At 49.0% G+C, this 4,878-nt stretch overlaps 1 non-coding gene across 1 annotated transcript; it reads left to right on the top strand.

The window, feature by feature from the left end:
* The first annotated feature begins 2,029 nt into the window (after positions 1-2,029).
* trnal-caa (transfer RNA leucine (anticodon CAA)) lies at positions 2,030-2,112 on the top strand. Its single transcript has one exon. It is a non-coding gene; the product is annotated as a tRNA-Leu (tRNA).
* The last annotated feature ends 2,766 nt before the right edge of the window (positions 2,113-4,878 follow it).

Genomic DNA, 4,878 nt, shown 5'->3' with positions numbered 1-4,878 from the left:
CTGTCCCCCTCGAGGGCAGTGTATGGCCGGTCCGACTTCCAGGTGGGGAGCTGTAGGAAGCAGCCATCCGGTGAAATGGAAAACACCAGCCTCCTCCGCAGCTCCGCATCTCCGGCAACCTTGGCGCCAATTGGAAAATCTTCAAGCAAAAGTTCCTCCTGTACATCGAGGCATCCGACCTCGAAGCAGCATCGGATGCCAGGAAGATCACATTATTTGTCTCCACTGCGGGGGACCATGTCATCCACATCTACAACTCCCTTACGTTCGCTGCCGGCGAAGACAAAACAAAATTCAAAACAGTCCTGCTGAAGTTTGACAGCCACTGCGACACTGAGGTGAATGAGAGCTTTGAATGGTACTTTTTCCAGCAGAGGCTTCAGGGTAAGAATGAACCTTTTCAGTCCTTCGTGACCCATCTCTGCATCCTAGCGCAGTCATGTAACTATGACTCGACGGTTGATTCCATGATCCGGGATCAGATCGTTTTCGGGGTCCACTCCGATTCCATTCGGCAGCAGCTCCTGAAAGTCAAACAGTTGACCCTCTCAGTTGCTATCGAGACATGCGTTATCCATGAGCATGCTAAGAATCGTTACTCCCACATCAGGGCAGCAGAAACTGCAAAACTGGCCTCCCACGAGGCGGAACGGGTGCAGGCCATTGTTCAAATGCAGGGCCTGAGCATCGAGGAGAGTGGTCACTTTGTGCGCTTTTCCCAGGTCCCTGCGCAGGTGCGCCATGACCGAGTGGACGACGAGGCCGAAAACACGACTGCACAGGTGCGTACGTCGACCGACCGTACTGCGCATGCGCGATGGCGCACGGAATGCCCTGCCATCGGCGTCATGACATCTCCGAATTGTGGCTCCACCCACTTAAAGCGGAAATGTCCGGCAAAAGGACGCCGGTGTCTACAGTGTGGCAAGCTTGGCCACTATGCAGCCCTTTGCAGATCTGCTCCACCGCTCAGCAGCCAGCGATCCCAGCTGCGGCGCCGAAGTGTCCGCTGGATACAACAAGGCATGCCAGATTCCGATCCCGACAGCCCAACAGACCCTGATGCTGAGTGTGTCAGGTCCCCATACCGGGTGGGCATCATAACTACACATGCGCTGCCTTCCACCACAACGAGAAACGCCTCTCGATCCTCAGTGTGGATCGACGAGTGGTGTGCTGTCCACACAATTAATGAAATGAAAACGAAATGAAATGAAATGAGACAAGGCTTGCATCCGATTCAAACTTCACACCGGCGCATCAGCGAACCTCATCTCAAAATCCGGCCTCGACACCATGCGTGCCAGACCAAGCATTCTTCCACCGGCCTGCCAGTTCCTTGACTACAATAGCAATGGCATAGCTGCCACTGGTTCCTGTCAACTAGGGTATCCAACAAGGCGATCAAGGCAACACTGTGGTTTGAAATCGTCGGGCCTGAGAGAGCGTCCCTGCTCGGTGCTCGAGCTCCTGAACCTGGTTCAGCGAGTCCACGCCACGTCATCATCACCGGCGACGGCCTCGCCAGCAAGTTACAAGCCTATTTATATTCTCACTCACACCAAACGGAAACAAGTCGCTATTTGTCAGCAGCACACCTGCCTTCTTCTTTATTAGTAGCAAAGTTTTGCTTTCTGTCTGATCCGCTCCTTGTTTTTCAGCTAACCACAGTACAGTCAGTGAACTTGTCTGTGAAAGCAGCACGGGAAGCAACTGTGGAGAGAGATTGCAGTCGCCAGAATGCAACTCTCCAAATGGACACATCACGCCGTTCAGATCTTAGACTTTCAATACCTTCGTCTGAGGAACAGGTGGAGCGGGAAATCGGACCTTGTTGATTAGAGCAAACTGATCAATGCAGCAATGAGAAGCTCCTGAACCACCAGCGGTTTGGACAAAGATGGCACTCAGATACAGGACTCTGGCTGGGTTTCAAAAGTAGGAAGAGCATATCTTGTTTGAAATGAAATAACGATGAAGATAGACTTTAAGTCGATTTGTGCACGGATCTTAGATTCGACGACGACGCATCAGGATGGCCGAGCGGTCTAAGGCGCTGCGTTCAAAACGCAGTCTTTTCTGGAGGCGTGGGTTCGAATCTCACTCCTGATGTTGCCTTTTACTCCACGAGGTTAAATTTCTCCAGCCAGATTTTCAACCTCAGGAAGATCCAATACCTCCCTATCAATGGAAAAGCGTTGGTCTCAGGACATGAGATTTCTGCTTAAATATGCACAGCAAGACCCCACCGGCAAAAGCCCAGTTCATGACTCGATAATCTGCTTCAGTGACTCTGGTTGAGGAATTAATATTGATGCCAAGAGAAGGGTAAAATTCAACAAAGAACAAAGAAATGTACAGCACAGGAACAGGCCTTTCGGCCCTCCAAGCCCGTGCCGACCATGCTGCCCGACTAAACTACAATCTTCTACACTTCCTGGGTCCGTATCCTTCTATTCCCATCCTATTCATATATTTGTCAAGATGCTCCGTAAATGTCCCTATCGTCCCTGCTTCCACCACCTCCTCCGGTAGCGAGTTCCAGGCACCCACTACCCTCTGCGTAAAAAACTTGCCTCGTACATCTACTCTAAACCTTGCCCCTCTCACCGTAAACCTATGCCCCCTAGTAATTGACCCCTCTACCCTGGAGAAAAGCCTCTGACTATCCACTCTGTCTATGCCCCTCATAATTTTGTATACCTCTATCAGGTCGCCCCTCAACCTCCTTCGTTCCAGTGAGAACAAACCAAGTTTATTCAATCGCTCCTCATAGCTAATGCCCTCCATACCAGGCAACATTCTGGTAAACCTCTTCTGCACCCTCTCTAAAGCCTCCACATCCTTCTGGTAGTGTGGCGACCAGAATTGAACACTATACTCCAAGTGTGGCCTAACTAAGGTTCTATACAGCTGCAACATGACTTGCCAATTCTTATACTCAATGCACCGGCCAATGAAGGCAAGCATGCCGTATGCCTTCTTGACTACCTTCTCCACCTGTGTTGCCCCTTTCAATGACCTGTGGACCTGTACTCCTAGATCTCTTTGACTTTCAATACTCTTGAGGGTTCTACCATTCACTGTATATTCCCTACCTGCATTAGACCTTCCAAAATGCATTACCTCACATTTGTCCGGATTAAACTCCATCTGCCATCTCTCCGCCCAAGTCTCCAGACAATCTAAATCCTGCTGTATCCTCAGACAGTCCTCATCGCTATCCGCAATTCCACCAACCTTTGTGTCGTCTGCAAACTTACTAATCAGACCAGTCACATTTTCCTCCAAATCATTTATATATACTACAAAGAGCAAAGGTACCAGCAGTGATCCCTGTGGAACACCACTGGTCACAGCCCTCCAATTAGAAAAGAATCCCTCCATTGCTACTCTCTGCCTTCTATGGCCTAGCCAGTTCTGTGTCCACCTTGCCAGCTCACCCCTGATCCTGTGTGACTTCACCTTTTGTACTAGTCTACCATGAGGGACCTTGTCAAAGGCCTTACTGAAGTCCATATAGACAACATCTACTGCCCTACCTGCATCAATCATCTTAGTGACCTCCTCGAAAACCTCTATCAAGTTAGTGAGACACGACCTCCCCTTCACAAAACCGTGCTGCCTCTCACTAATACGTCCATTTGCTTCCAAATGGGAGTAGATCCTGTCTCGAAGAATTCTCTCCAGTAATTTCCCTACCACTGAAGTAAGGCTCACCGGCCTGTAGTTCCCGGGATTATCCTTGCTACCCTTCTTAAACAGAGGAACAACATTGGCTATTCTCCAGTCCTCCGGGACATCCCCTGAAGACAGCGAGGATCCAAAGATTTCTGTCAAGGCCTCAGCAATTTCCTCTCCAGCCTCCTTCAGCATTCTGGGGTAGATCCCATCTAGCCCTGGGGACTTATCTACCTTAATATTTTTTAAGACACCCAACACCTCGTCTTTTTGGATCACAATGTGACCCAGGCTATCTACACCCCCTTCTCCAGACTCAACATCTACCAATTCCTTCTCTTTGGTGAATACTGATGCAAAGTATTCATTTAGTAGCTCGCCCATTTCCTCTGGCTCCACAGATAGATTCCCTTGCCTATCCTTCAGTGGGCCAACCCTTTCCCTGGCTACCCTCTTGCTTTTTATGTACGTGTAAAAAGCCTTGGGATTTTCCTTAACCCTATTTGCCAATGACTTTTCGTGGCCCCTTCTAGCCCTCCTGACTCCTTGCTTAAGTTCCTTCCTACTTTCCTTATATGCCACATAGAAGATAATTCGTCTTCTCTTGTAAATAGTCTGGCAGGTTGGATTGTTCACATCCGTCCAAGTGGGGAAGTTGGGGACTCGGTTTCTATTGTGATTCATTGCTCGATAAAGCTTTATTTCCTTATTGGCCCCCTGTGAGTTATTACTGGATATCGTTCTATATCTATATTGCCCCTCTATGGGGTACTGCTGGATAACGTTTCCCGAGCAGCTTTGACTAAGGGTCATCTGGACTCGAAACGTTAGCTCATTTCTCTCCCTCCAGGTGCTGTCAGATATGCTGAGACTTTAAAGCATTTTCTCTATGGTTCCTATGTGTGAGCTTTACAATGTTGTAATGTGTCATGCTGTCTCTTTCATTCTTGGGACTAATGTCGGGATGAGACTGCAAGAAGGTTTCTGATAGGTATTTGCTGCAAAGCAAACAGGAACGTGTGTTATGTTTATTTTTGGCGTGAGGGAGAATGTAAATAGCAGAGAATACCCTCGATTCCTCGACCTCGGTCTAATGGCCCAGCAGGCTCCCGCTGCGGCACTCTGCTCCTTAAACCAGGAGCTACAACATTACTGCCCTGCGGTAACCACACAACTATTCACTGCCTCATTTTTTTC

Source organism: Scyliorhinus torazame, chromosome 24 (genome assembly GCF_047496885.1).
Source record: "Scyliorhinus torazame isolate Kashiwa2021f chromosome 24, sScyTor2.1, whole genome shotgun sequence".
Classification (NCBI taxonomy): domain Eukaryota; kingdom Metazoa; phylum Chordata; class Chondrichthyes; order Carcharhiniformes; family Scyliorhinidae; genus Scyliorhinus; species Scyliorhinus torazame.
Note: the sequence above shows the minus strand (reverse complement) of the source record. Positions and strands in the feature narration are given on the sequence as shown.